Source organism: Heteronotia binoei, chromosome 9 (genome assembly GCF_032191835.1).
Source record: "Heteronotia binoei isolate CCM8104 ecotype False Entrance Well chromosome 9, APGP_CSIRO_Hbin_v1, whole genome shotgun sequence".
Classification (NCBI taxonomy): Eukaryota; Metazoa; Chordata; class Lepidosauria; order Squamata; family Gekkonidae; genus Heteronotia; species Heteronotia binoei.
In genome coordinates, this window is record NC_083231.1 from 106102754 (window position 1) to 106117758 (window position 15005).

General features: G+C 48.1%; 1 protein-coding gene across 1 annotated transcript in view; it reads left to right on the plus strand.

The window, feature by feature from the left end:
* The first annotated feature begins 12045 nt into the window (after positions 1-12045).
* PRKG2 (protein kinase cGMP-dependent 2) overlaps positions 12046-15005 on the plus strand; it is a 110658-nt gene continuing 107698 nt past the window's right edge. The window contains exon 1 of the mRNA XM_060247139.1: positions 12046-12093. The gene's annotated coding sequence lies outside the window, so the exon portion shown is untranslated. The remainder of the gene's footprint in view (positions 12094-15005) is intronic.

Sequence of the window (15005 nt, forward strand, 5' to 3'; positions counted from 1 at the left end):
GAAAACCCCCAGCATTTCCATAATTACATCTCCATGCCTACCTGAAATAGAAGACTTATGGGAGCAAACCTGGAAGGTTAATTAATATACAGTTCCTCTCCAGTTGCGAGTGAATCCCTAGGCATAAAAGCATTCCTCAGGAGGGAGCAAAAAAGGGAAATAATTTTCTCCTGCAGCAAGTCTCGGGAATTAATCCACGCCATTTGTTTCTGAAGACTATTATTAGGCCGGAGAGCTCTGTGACAAATGCAGCAAAGGAGCTCCGTTTCTGTAAATAATCTTTTCGGGCTTCACAGCTTCTACTGGTAGGAAAGGTTTTATTTCTTTGGCCCAGTGGAGCTGTGACATTTCTGGAAGTCTCTGCCAATTGTTCCTATTAACTAAGCATGAGATGACGGCTTGATGGATAACTGAATACCGTTCTGTAGCTTTTGGGCAAGCGCCTCTGTGGAGGTGGGGCAAAAGCCCTTTAGCAACCTGGGGCCTGTTTTTAGAGCATAGGCCATCTGGGGGGTTGCCAGGGCTTTTTTTGTAGCAGGAACCCTTTTGCATATTAGCCCACACCCCCTGATGTAGCCAGTTCTCCAAAAGCTTACAGGGGTCTTATTACAGGTCCTACTGTAAGCTTTTGGAGGACTGGCTACGTCAGGTGCGCACAGGTCCGCCAAGTCTCTGGGCCTGGAGGTTCCCCTGATGTCGTTGGTGCAATGACGTCACTTGCAGGTAACGCCATTGTGTCAGTGATGTTGCACGCGGCTGCACTAGACATTTCCATGAAAACTCTATGGTTTTCCCAGACACTCTAGTAATTTGGGAGGGCAAAACTCTATGGTACTTATTGTACCGCTGGCGCCGGAGGATGCAGGGGACTTAGCAACCCTAGGTGGGTGTGGCCTAATATGCAAAGGAGATCCTGCTACAAAAAAGCCATGGGGGTTGCCAACCTCCAGATAAGGCTTGGAGGTCTCCTGCTATCACAACTGATCTCCAGATGCAAAGATCAGCTCCGCTGGAGAAAATGGCTTCTTCAGAAGGTGGGCTCTATGGCCTCGTACCCTGCTGACATCCCTCCCCTCCCCAAACCCCACCTTCTCCAGGTTCCACCCTCAAAATCTCCAACTATTTCCCCACCCAGAACTGGCAACCCTACTATATAGCTTAATCTGGACACTCAGCAAGGTTGGCCCTGGTTGGTACTTAGATGGGAGATGACCAAGGGAGTCCAGGGTTGCTTCACGGAAGCAGGCCATGGCAAACCACCTCTGAACATCTCTTGCTTTGAAAACCCTACGCAGGGGTGTCAAACATGCAGTTCAGGGGCCGAATCAGGCCCCCGGAGGGTTCCTATTAGGGCTGCCAAGCCCCCGGACTGGGCGGGGATTCCCCCACCCTGGAGGTTCCCAACCTGCTGCCCCCCGGAAATGACGTCATCACGCCGGCGCTACAGGGGACTTGGCAACCCTAGATCCTGTCAATCCCCTGAGCAACTGGCTGTCAACTGCTTCCTTCTGCATCACAGCTTGCTTTGCAAGGCTTGCTCAATTGCACAGGAGCTACAAAGCAAAGCCTCTATTTTCTCCATTGGCTGAGGCTCCTCCCTTGGAAAGGAAGGGGGGGAGGCAGAGCTTATTTTTCCAGGCTCTCTTAACTGCACAGCACAGCTACTGAACCAAGCCTCTCTTCCTTCTATTGGCTGAGGCTCCCCCCCAGTCCCCTGGGGAGGGAAGAAAAGAGCCAGAGCTTCCTTTGCCCAGTTCCCAGGATGGGAGACATACAAAGAAAGCATCTTTAAAAACCAATGAGTGCTAACATTTTAAGCATGTTTTACATTTTTAAATATATATATATTTGGGTTTGTCTGTGTTCTTTATAAAATTTATATCTCTGCTACATAATCATAAATAGGTACACACATGGCCCAGCCCGGCATTGCCCAGCCTAACCCGACATGGCCTGGCCCAATAAGGTCTCATGTATGTCAGATCTGGCCCTCATAACAAAAGAGTTTGACGCCCCTGCCCTACAGCATATCCATAAATCACTTGTGGCAGGAACAAAATGCTTGGAGGGTGGGTCATGTGTCAAGATAATTGCCTCTGGACAAGTTTCCCATGAAAGGAATGAAGGAAATGAACATTCTTGACTCAGCTGTTGGCCCTCCTGTACATGGTGGGACCCACTCCCTCACTTCTTCATCCTGTCCCAGTTGAATAAACACTGGATGTATACAATTGTGGGAGGTCGGGGTCAGGAGTTGTTCTTCCTTTTGGAAACAAAATAGTCCATAAATCCAGAGGATGCCCTATGAACCCACCACATCCATTGTGCTGCCAGCTCTGGGCTGGGAAATACCTGGAGATTTTGGGGGTGGAGCCTGGGGAGTGTGGGGTTTGGGGAGGAGAGGGACCTCAGCAGGTACAATGCCATAGATTCTACCCTCCAAAGCAGCCATTTTCTCCAGGGGAACTGACTTTCATCTGGAGATCAGTTGTAATATCAGGAGATCTCCAGGTATCATCTGGAGGCTGGCAACCCTCTCTGTTGGTTCATCTAGCACAGCCCTCTCTGTTGTGGCTTTCAGGCCCAAAAAGGTCTTCTCCATCATTTGCTACATGAGTCTCTTGGGAGATATTGGTTGGGTAGGCAAAGCGTGCATTCTGCTGCTGAGCAGCAGTTAGTCGTTACTCATCTATACATTTTATTTATTTACAGATTACAAAATTAGCCAGTAGTTATTTGCAGATTACAAAAATTATTGAGGGATGCAATAAAAACACTTAAGTATGATAAGAACATTCTGGAATTTTCCCGCAGACGGTAAAACTACAATAATAAGAATGAAGGCCGGAGATAGGCAGAGGTAGTTTGCCATTGCCTTTCTCTGCAAAGCATCTGAGACTTCCCTTGCTTGTCTCCCATCTAAGTACCGACCAGGGTTAACCCTGTTTCGCTTCTGAGCTGTGCTGCACTTAGGCTACTCCAGGCTATAGTACTCCCTTTATTAAAAACATCCTTCTGAACAATTTCTTTTTGCACAATCTGTGGCGAAGAGTTGCGAATCCCCAGTTGGGGGCAGGGGTCCCCTGGTTTGGAGGCCCTCCCCCTGCTTCAGGGTTATCAGAAAGTGCATGGGGGCTGAATATCCGCTGGGCACTCCATTATACCCTGTGGAGACTAATCCCCATAAAGTATAATGGAGAATTGATCCATGGGTATCTGGGGCCCTGGTTTTTGAGGTAGATGCACCAAAGTTTCAGCATAGCATCTGGTGCGTCTCCTCAAGACCCCTTCCAAGTTTCAAAAAGATTGGACCAGGGAATGCAATTCTATGAGCCCCCAAAGAAGGTGCCCCCCTCCTTCATTACTTCCGATAAAAGGAAGGCATTTAAAAGGAGCATGGTCCCTTTATTTATTTATTTATTTATTTATTTATTTATTTATTTATTTATTTATTTATTTATTACCTTAAATTTCTATCCCGCCCTCTCCGCAAGCGGACTCAGGGCGGCTAACAGTCAGTTCAGACATTTATATTTACAATTTAAATATGACGGTCAGAACTCCCTTTGGAGCTCAATCCTGCTTGTTACAACCTTGCTCCTAGCTCCACCCCCAGATATTTCTTGAGTCAGACCTGGCAACTCTAGTGGAATGAAAGTGGACCTTTCCTGACCTCCTCAGAAAAGCTATTCAAGGGAGGGGGGGACAATTGCTTGGGTAGCCAGTGTGGTGTAATGGTTAAGAGCAGCAGACTCTACTCTGGAGAACTGGGTTTGATTCCCCATCCCCCATCCCACATGATGCCTGCTGGGTGACCTTGGGCCTGTCACGTTTCCCTCAGAACCCTCTCAGCCCCATCTGCCTTACAAGAAGAAGAAGACTACAGATTTATACCCCGCCCTTCTCTCTGAATCAGAGTTTCAGAGCAGCTTACAATCTCCTATATCTTCTTCCCCCACAACAGACACCTGTGAGGTAGGTGGGGCTTGTCCCTTTCAAGGACAACTTCTGCAAGAGCTATGGCTAACTCAAGGCCATTCCAGCAGGTGCAAGTGGAGGAGTGGGGAATCAAACCCGGTTCTCCCAGATAAGAGTCTGCGCAGTTAACCACTACACCAAACTGGCTCTCCACTATAGCAAAGAAGATGCCTGTTTGGGGGAAGAGGAAAGGAAGGAGATTATAAGCCACTTTGAGATCCCTTATGGTGGAGAAAAACAGGGTATAAAACCCAACTCTTCTTCTTGGGTACAGGCTGCTGTTTCAAGGCAGCACCTTCAAAAGACCTTGCTTGGATCATGGGAAAAAAACCACCACAGTGAAGCATAACAAGAAGTCAAACTTCGCTGCCCAAGCTTGAGTGTCATCATCTTTCTCAGATAGGGATCTCTAGGCCCACTGCTTTGCTCTTGCGAGAACAGAGGTTAAAATGGAGCCTGTTGAAATTGGGAAGGATTTGGAAGGATTTGTCACTCTCAGGGTGCAGTCAGACATACCATTAGTGGCGACACAGCTCCATCTCGCTGACGGATTAAATATGTTCATCCAGACATTCATATCTGGCAATCGAGCGTCATCCAGGGTCATCCCGGCTTGCTGCGGATCAATGCCACGTTAATTTGATAGCACAGAAAGTCTGGTCCTTTTTCAAAGAATCGGCACAAGATCAGTTTTTTCCTGTTTGGACAGTTCATGCGCGATATTGCCCCTTGGAATGTTTACCGCCCCCCCACCTTTTTTTTTTTTTTTTAAAGCCCCAGCAGACATGCGGATTGGCAGATCATCCGGGAATCTGAGGTGACGCTTCTGCTTCTCCAATCAACACAGGATCAGAGAGGGTGGGGGGGAACATTATCCCACTATTCAGAACAGGAAAAAAAATTTTTTTTTTCCAATGTGGAGGATTTCCAGATATCACTGTCACTGCCAATTTCTAGGAAAGTAATTCCTGGCAGTTCCCTGGTTTGAATGGGCAACATTAATTCCAGAAACTCCCCACCCCCGCCTCTGAAGCAACGTTTGATTTCCCACCTCCAAACAGTTGGGCTCATGTTCAATGGATCCCCCCCTCCCAGGAATCACCATCTGATCACGCACGCGCCAAGAAAAGAGTGTGATAGTATTGGATGTCTGATCGCTCAACAACGGAATGTGTCGCATTCTTGGATGCTCCTCTGATCGGCCCTGGATCGAATCAATATTCAGCGGTTCAAATTTGAGCGCTACACGCCCGCTTTTAATGTGATGTGTGACTGCACCCTTGGAGTGCTTGGGATTAGTGTCAGCTCCCCAGATCATACCTGCCTTATGAAACCACAGGAAGGTGGAAATGTGACTACCTGCTTGGCCATCAGCCAGTTCAGGTATCAGGTGCTGCCTGATTTTAAGTCTACCTGATTTGTAGAGAAACAGCAACAGTGACAGAGGAGCTGAGAAGCACTTTCACGGTGTTCCTCCCCCTCTCTCCCCCAAGGGCATTCTCTGCGATCAATTCATTAGGACTCCTGCGTTGTCCGCATGTGGAATTACAATAGGGTTGCCAAGTCCCAATTCAAGAAATATCTGGGGACATTGGGGGTGGAGCCAAGAGCAAGGTTGTGACAAGCACAACTGAACTCCAAAGGAAGTTCTGGCCATCACATTTAAAGGGACTGCACACCTTCTAAATACCTTCTCTCCATTGGAAATAATGGATAGGGTTACCTTCTTTGGGGGCTCATCACGGTCCAATCTTTTTGAAACCTGGAGGGTGTTTTGGGAAGAAGGAATGGATGCTATGCTGAAACTCTGGTGCCTCTACCTCAAAAACAGCCCCCCTCCCCAGAGACCCGCAGATCAATTAACCATTATACCCTATGGGAATCAGTCTCCATAGGGAATAATGGAGTGCCCAGGAGACATCCCCTCTGCCTTCTGATGACCCTGAAGCAGGGGGAGGGCCTCCAAACTAGGGGATCCCCTGCCCGACCTGGGGACCGGCAACCCTAAATTACAAGGGAGGATTCAGAGTCCTGTGAACCGTGAGCTTCTGAGATATTTGACTTCTTGGATTTTCCCATCTATACAGGAGGCTGTTTCCCACTATGATCATAGGAGTCCGCTCCTCCTCTGACATCAGTAAAAACTTTCCAGTTTGAGCAGTTTAGTGACACTACGGATATCACTTACAAAAATAGAAATAGTGCCAGTTCACAAGGGTGTTACAGTGCCTGTACCAAAAATAGGTAACTGAGGCACCTGGAGGCTTGCAATCCTACGTGATGAAACATTTTGATAAGCCCCAGGGTGTGGCTGAGCTCAGGGTAAGGCAGGGGCCATTTTGTAGAAAAATAGGTGGTGGAGCTCATTAGCATATCTCATTGGCATATGCGGGGGCTCCCACCAGCCAAAAGCAACCCAACGCAAGAAAGGAGAGCCCAAGACAAGTGAGGCCTGCTTGGGTTGGCTAGAGATCCAGCCAGTCCAAGCAGGCCTTGCTTACCTGGGGCTCTCCTTGCCCCACCCCAGTCAAAAGGCCAGCAAGCCAACCGCCGCCCAAAATCACATAAGAAGTGGAGAAAGAGTGCTGCTGGCTTCTCCAGGGGTTAATGAGGGCTGCTGGGGTGTGTGGCAAAGCTCCTGGTGGCTGGTGGGCTGCCCGCTCTCCTAATCCGGGGATTGTTATGCAGCTGCACCTACTATGCAATGGACAAGGTAGGTGGGGAGGCAGAAAGGAGAGCCCCTCCACAATCCCAACCCCCCCTCAGGCCCCACCCCCAAAACTTCCATCTATTTCCCAGCTGGGAACTGGCAACTCTTAAGTGGAGAAGGGAATGTGACATGTCCTTCTGCCCCGTTTTTGGAACAGAAAGAGCCCTGGGTCGATCTCCATTGCAGGAGCCTCCAGGGATGCCTAAATTTGCATCCCTCCGTTTCTTGCATCCCTCAAAGGACTAAAGAGTCTTGTGGCACCTGAAAGATGCATAGATCTCTCGCAGCATAATCCTTTAATGAACCACAGGCCGCTCCATCAGGCTCATTAAGTGTATCCTCACTTGGCAGAGGAATCGGAAAGCAGCGCTGCCAATATCCAAAAAGCACCACCTGCCAAAATTTTCTCATCTACACAACTATGAGAGTTACAGAAGCCTTCCTGTTCGATGACTTGGCCTCCCTTGCATTAGTCCGTAGACAATTAGTGTGATATTTACTCTCCCCCATAAATAGGATTGCCAATTTTCTTTAACCTTTTCTGCTCTTGTGCCTTTAGCAACTGCCACGCGAGCAGAAATTAAGCTTTTAATGTTTTTCTTTTCTTGGCATGAAAATAAAGCGGTAGTAAAATGTCACCTGGGGAGGGAAGGCAGCATGGTATAGCCTGACCTTGTCAGATCTCAGAAGCTAAGCAGGGTTAATACTTGGAAGGGAGACCACCAAGGAAGACTCTGCAGAGGAAGACAATGGCAAACCACCTCTGCTTCTCACTTGCCGTGAAAGCCACCATAAATTAGTTGTGACTTGATGGCTGTCTATCTGCCTACCTACTTATCTGGAAGGCTGCATAGTAAAGCCCAATCTCATCAGATCTCAGAAGCGAAACAGAAATTTAAGGTAATAAATAGCGATCTGATTGTATAATGCTGTCCTTAGCTATATGTTGCTTATATCAGATAATTTTAATTTTAACATTATTTTGATGGCTGTACACAGTTATTAGATAGTTATGTCACGTTTTAGCTCGGTGTTGTGCTGTATTGTTGTTGTTGTGTTGTTGTTGTTGATTGGCCTAGAGCCGCAATAAACTGACTGACTGACTGACTGAGAGGTAATAAATAAATTAATTAAAGTGATCATGCTCCTTTTAAATGCCTTCCTTCCATCGGAAGTAATGGAGGAGGGGGCCCAAGTGCAAAGTAATGCACATTGGGGCCAAGAATCCCAGCTGCAAATACAAGTTGATGGGGTGTGAACTGGCAGAGACTGACCAAGAGAGAGATCTTGGGGTCGTGGTAGATAACTCACTGAAAATGTCAAGACAGCGTGTGATTGCAATAAAAAAGGCCAACGCCATGCTGGAAATTGAAAACAAATCAGCCAGTATCATGCCCCTGAATAAATCGATGGTGCGGTCTCATTTGGAATACTGTGTACAATTCTGGTCACCGCACCTCAAAAAGGATATTATAGCATAGGAAAAAGTGCAGAAAGGGGCAACTAGAATGATTAAAGGTTTGGAACACTTTCCCTATGAAGAAAGGTTAAAATGCTTGGGGCTCTTTAGCTTGGAGAAACATCGACTGCGGGGTGACATGATAGAGGTTTACAAGATTATGCATGGGATGGAGAAGGTAGAGAAAGAAGTCCTTTTCTCCCTTTCTCACAATACAAGAACTTGTGGGCATTCAATGAAATTGCTGAGCAGTCAGGTTAAAAGGAAGTACAGTACTTCTTCACCCAAAGGCTGATTAACATGTGGAATTCACTGCCACGGGAGGTGGTGGCGGCTACAAGCATAGCCAGCTTCAAGAGGGGATTGGATAAAAATATGGAGCAGAGGTTCATCAGTGGCCATTAGCCACAGTGTGTGTGTGTGTGTATGATACAGAGTGTTGGACTGGATGGGCCACTGGCCTGATCCAACATGGCTTCTCTTATGTTCTTATGATACTGGATTTATATCCCACCCTATACTCTGTATCTCAGAGTCTCAGAGAGGTCACAATCTCCTTTACCTTCCCCCCACCCCCAGCAGACACCCTGTGAGGTTGGTGGCACTGAGAGAGCTCTCACAGCAGCTGCCCCTTCAAGGACAACTCTTACAAGACCCAAGGCCATCCCAGCAGCTGCAAGTGGAGGAGTAGGGAATCAAACCCAGTTCTCCAAGATAAGAGTCTGCACACTTAACCACTACACCAAACCGGCTCTCCAAGAATCCGTACGCTTAACCACTACACCAGACTGGATGGGAGACCACCAAGGAAGACTCTGCAGAGGAAGGCAATGGCAAACCACCTCTGCTTCTCACTTGCCTTGAAAGCCCCTTGCTAGGGTCACGTGATGCCACTTTATCTGTCTGCCCACCTGTCAGTCAGTCAGGAAAGCGGCATGGTCTAGCAATCTCCGAAGCTAAGCAGGGCCAGTACTTGGAAGGGAGACCACCAAGGACGACTCTGCAGAGGAAAGCAATGGCAGACCACCTCTGCATCTGACTCACCTTGAAACCCCCTCGCTGAGGTTGGCGGTGACTCGACAACACTTTTATACACACAAAATGTCACCTGCTTAATTTCTGCATGTCAGGATGTTAAAGGCGCCTGAGCAAGGGCAGCAAGATTAAATTCGCACCCCCACCTATGATCTCCATGTATGGCCTTTGCGGATTAATTCCATCAAGTACCTGTGATTTTGCTGAGGAGCTCCTTTTCGCATGGGTACGCTTAGAGAAGGAAGGCAATGCCAGGATCTGTCACTTTGCCAACCTTTTTTACAGTAGAGCGGACTAATTATGTGAAGTTTTCATGGCCTATTTTTTCCCCTTCTTTTTCATAATTCTCACAGCATCGCCCACCAGATTTGCATTCCCAAGCACCAGGAAAGCAGTAAAGCTACAATTAGTGCATTTTGTATAATAACTTTTGTCATTTTTAATTAGAACAAAATACAATGGTGGGGGGAAGGCAAGGCACACCTCAAATGAGTGTTCTGATTAGAGTTCTTTTGCAAGGAGAGTTCTTTTGCAATCTGTTTTGATTGGAGAATAATCTGAGTATTTTGAGGTCTCCTAAATTCTAAGGAAACTGCAGGCACAAGCTGCTTGGTTTCTAGTACAATCTGCAGGACTTGTCGGCTGTACGGAGCTAGTATGTAAACAGGGTTACCACTTTTAACCAGGGTTTCTTTCTCAGCTACAAGGTAGGTAGAAACAGGTGATGTTTGTCCCAGCATGCAGGTGCTTAATTTGTTGAACTTCTGCCTGCTGCATTGCTAACAGCATTGAAGAAATAATCTATATGGTGGTGAAAAGTGCTATCGGCAGCTGACTTAACGATGACCCCCGCAGGGTTTTTAAAGCAAGAGACATTCAGAGGTGGCTTGCCATTACCTGGCTCTGTGTAGCCATCCTGGACTTCCTGGGTGGTCTCACACCCGAATACTGACGGGCTGGCCTTGCTCAGCTTCTGAGTTCTGAGGAGACTAAGTTAGCTTGGGCCATTTAGATCAGTCAGTATTTAACTATAGAATAAATAAAAATGTTTTTAAAAGGATTCTGAGCCTGATTCTGTGCTATGTATCCTTTTTACTGTAGAATCTTCCCTGAAGACTTTAGAGCCCAGGAAATTTTTTTCTTAGTTTAGTGTGTGTGTGTATCCCAAAATTTTAAACACAGACAATATGTCAACAAGTTAGAAGGTATAATTTGCATCAATATGTACATCTATGCTAAATGAGATCCTTTCCAAGCCCTGCTCTCTGTGTAGAGGAGAGTTAGTGGCATCCAGAGACAGGGCTTTCCCAGTGGTGGGCCCCTTGTCTGTGAAATGCCTTTCTTGTTGAGCCTCCCATCGCACCTACCCTACTCTCTTTTGCCTGGGCCTTTGAGTAGCTGGCCTTTTAAAATTGTTTTGCTGGTCGAACTGTAACAAAAGGGTATAAGAATTATCTAGTCTGTTGCATGTGCTGTGTTGTGTTTTGTGCTCTGGCTATGTTTTTAATGGTGGGTTTGTAATAGTTTTTAACAATGTTATGCTTTATTCTCAATGCCACCTGTTTCATTTTTAAGTCGCCTCAAGCCGGTTCTCTATAGGACGTCCAGTGAGCTTTCATGGCACTAGTGGGAATTCGAACCTGGGTTGCCCAGATACTCGTCTGTCCCTGTTAACCAGTAGGGTTGCCAACTCTAGGTTGAGAAATACCTGGAGATTCTGGGGGTAGAACCTGGGGAGGATGGGTTGGGGAAGGGAGGGATCTCAGTGGGATATACTGCCCTCCATCCGCCAAAGCAGCCATTTTCTCCAGGGGAACTGATCGTGGTCATCTGGGGAGCCACTGGATTCTCCAGGTGCTACCTGGGGGTTGGCAACCCTAGCATTAGTATGTTTTCTCTCCTTTTGTGCTCCCCCCACAAGCTGTTAGGCTATAGGCCTGGCCCCACTGGTGGACCTCCTGATGGCGCCTGATTTTTTTGGCCACTGTCTGACAGAGTGTTGGACTGGATGGGCCACTGGCCTGATCCAACATGGCTTCTCTTGCGGTCTTATGTTCTCAATTTGGTGCTAATGTTCCCTCTAAGCTGTAGAGTCCTGTGAGCAAAAATTCTACTTTGTGAGCTACTGGTATTCAAGTTGTGAGCTGCTGGCATTAAAGTTGCAAGCTACTGCATACATCATTGTGCTCTGGGGCCATTTTTCCTGAGCTAAGACAAAAATGTGTGAGCCTGAAGGCTAAAAACCTGTGAGCTCGCTTACACTAACTCAGCTTAGAGGGAGCACTGCTTGGGGCCCCACTCCACAGAAGATTCCTGGGGCATAAACCGCAGATGGGGTTTGCAAACGCCAGTCCTTCCCGCCCCGTTTTCCCTCTGCCGCGGTGCGCCCCCCTTAGGCTCAAGCGCGCCAAGTCGCCGGCCGCTGCAGCCCGCACGCACGCACGTGTGAACCGGCCGGCCTAGGCTGGCCTGGCCGGGCTCCGCTCCCCCCCCTCCCTCCCGGGAGCCGAGCGGCGTGCTTGCGCGCGCGCTCAGGGATGCGCCGCATCTCTCCCAGCAGAGGCGAGCGGCAGTCGGAGCTGCGACTCCAGCGAGAGCTCCCGCCCGCCCTTCGCCCCCTCTGTGTCCGTCCCTCCCTCCCTCCCTCCCTCCTCCGACGTGCGCCAAGCTGCCTCTCGCCGACCTGCGTGTCTGGCCGTCCTCGGCTGGCTCTCTCTCGCAGGCTGGCGGTGAGGAAGCAGCTGCGCCCGCCCGCCCTGCCCGTCTCCCCTGCCTGCCTGTGCACTGGCCGCCCGCCGCCTCGCTGACTCTCCGGGCCCCGCCGCTGCTCTGGCCAAGGGGCCGGCGCCTTCCCTGCGAGGAAGCGAAGGGAGAATTGGGCAAGGGCTGACCCGCCGCCCAGCCGGGCAAGGTAGGTGCTTTCTGTAGGTATGTTGGAGCCCCACTCCAGCGTTTTGTCACTGTCAGTTCACGTGTGTGTGTGTTGGTTTGTGTGTGAGCTTTGGGGGCCAGAGTGGGAGAAGGGAGACTTTAGTTTTGGAAATTGGGGGGGGGGGGGCTACCACTTACCAGTCTGTCGCCAGTGCCCTCGGTTCAAATCAAACCACAGTCCTTGCATTGAGCCTCGGTAACTCATACTTACTAATGTGCTTTAGGATGCCCATTGCACTCTAAGCAGGTATGGAGAAGCCTGGGGTATGAACGGAGAGAATGGCAGGGGTTTTGCCATGGCCTTATTTTGTGTCAAAATACTGCTGCTACTAGTTCTCCATGTTTTGTGTACAGCAGAAAGTGCGGTGGAAAGAGCCGTTTGGGGCTAACTGGTCCCACCGTGTGCAAATGGGACTGCTGAATGAAATCTGCCATGGGAGGTCATTTTGGACGGGTGACTGGCAGTCCGGACAGAGATTTCAGTTCAGTTTGGGGGGAAATGTGTATGTGGGGGGCACACCGCTGCAGAGGAAAAGCAGGGCAGAAAATCTGAAGTATAATAGCTTTGCATTTTATATGCACATGCAGGAGAATTTTGAAGAATTGAGGTAGGATTGAACTACAGGCAGTACTTCCAGTTCACAAATGCAGGCTTCACTGGAGTTCTGAAAGCTTGTTCTGCTACTTGAGTACTGGATTTCACCTGCATGGTAGACTATTTTCCAAGTATGTCTTCTTTTTTTGAAGGGGGGAATTGGATGGAGCAGCTAAGGGTCACTACTGAACCAGAAAATATATACGGCAAACAGCAAGGGAGATATACATGCATACATACCCATGTGGGCACACACATACACAGAGACACATACGCATGTATATACATACCTGTGGTTGTCTTCCTTGCTGTTTGCTGTAGCACATAATTGGAAAATTGGATTTTATGTAACCTGGGTTGGGATTCGATTATAAACATATGCGTATTTAAAGCAAAGATTGACATGATAGAGTGTCCATTGTCTCCCTTTGAAGACGTGCAGCCGGATAGGGTTGGGACTGGAAGCTGAAGATTTGGAATGACTCGATTGCCCCTCTGTTGGTTAATTAAATAGCTTAGCAACACAGGAGAGAGAGAAGGAAGAATTTTTCAGAAGCTCTCTGTGGTCTTTCTCCCCGATTTATTGCAGAGGTGCGATACTGTGGCAGCGTACGTGACGCAAAGTGGATTTTTCTGGAAGAGTCGAAGTGCTTAGAGGATCTGTTGATTCTCACGATTCTGTAGCATGCAGGCTAATGTGGTTGAGTGAATGCGATTGCTGGACGGGCATCTGGGTTCGAATCCTGATAGCCCCAAAGCCTACGGGCGACCTTGGTCTCTTTCTTACTCTCTCACTTTCTCAGCCTAAACAACCCTGCAGGTATGCAAGGAAAAATAATAAATTAAAAATCATTGTATCGCATTGTGGGTGGAATAGCTAGGAGATCCTTAGACAGTCTGTCAGCCACAAGTTCTAGCTCTTAGCATTATGCAGTGGCAAGCTAGACTTGTTTTTAGGGGCTCAGAGAGCTCTGAAAGAGTAGTGACTGGCCCAGGGTCACCCAGCTGGCTTTATGTGGAAGAGCGGAGAATCTAACCAGGTTCTCCTGATTACAGTGTGCTGGTCTGGCTCAGGATGAATGGGCTCCAGCCCCCCATGGGTCTCAACCTGAGTTTTTAGGAAGGGGAGGAAATAAATATACTAAATATAAAATGTATGTTAATCTAGAACTGATTTCCTGAGGCTCTTCTTCTCTAGCCAGCTTGGTATGAGAGAGCCAGCTTGGTGTAGTGGTGAAGTGTGCGGACTCTTATCTGGGAGAACCGAGTTTGAATCCCCACTTCTCCATGTGTACCTGCTGATGTGACCTTGAGTCAGTCACAAGTTCTCACAGAGCTGTTGCTCTCAAGAGCAGTTTCTGTCAGAACTCTCTCAGCCTCACTTACTTCACAGGATGTCTGTTGCAGGGAAGGGAAAGAAGATTGTAAGTTGCTCTGAGACACCTTCAGGTAGTGAAGGGTGGCGTATAAATTCAATCTCTTCTTCTCCTTCTCCTCCTCCTTCGGAGTTTTCATTGTTACTGAGTCCTGACTGAACAACGATGATCTGTGGGGTTGTTTTTGAATGCTGTTTTGTCAGAATGGAGGCAGAGGGAGAGGAAACCATTTTAAATAGGTGGGGGGAGAAACCTGCCAGAATATTCTGAGATCTGACAGTGGAAGGGGTCTAGGATGACCTAACTCAAACTGTCTAATTGCCGAGGAAGACTAGTGGAGAAAAATGTATAAATGGGGGGAAAGAGTGGGTGGAAAAAAACTGAAAATGAGCCTGGTGGGGGGGAGAACAAAAAAATAATGGCAGTCGGTAAGGAGAAGTTTTGGGAGAGGAAAAAAAATTGAGTCGTGAAAGGATGAGTACAAGATCTGGTTGTTAAATTTATGCCTGAAAGTTTGTAGCATTTGTGGAGAAGGCTCTGTCTTCCCCTGCCCCCCCCCCATAAGATGCCAACAGCTCTGTATTAAGGATGGAGCAATGGCTTTCTTTTGCTTGCCCAAGTGCCTGGCCCAGAATAGATGCAGACCTATGAATAATGTCCTTTATGTGATGAATCTCAAATGATTCTACAGGTAGCAGAAGACAAGCCACAGAAGGAAGTGGAGCTGGTTGGGGGGAAATGGCCACCGTTATGCCAGAGCTTCTACCTGTGTAACATACTTGGGAAGTGAAGGGACTCATAAGAGCAGTAGAAGATGATGATGATATTGGATTCATATCCCGCCCTATACTCTGCATCTCAGAGCGGTCACAATCTCCTTCACCTTCTTCCACCCCCCCACAACAGACACCCTGTGGGGTA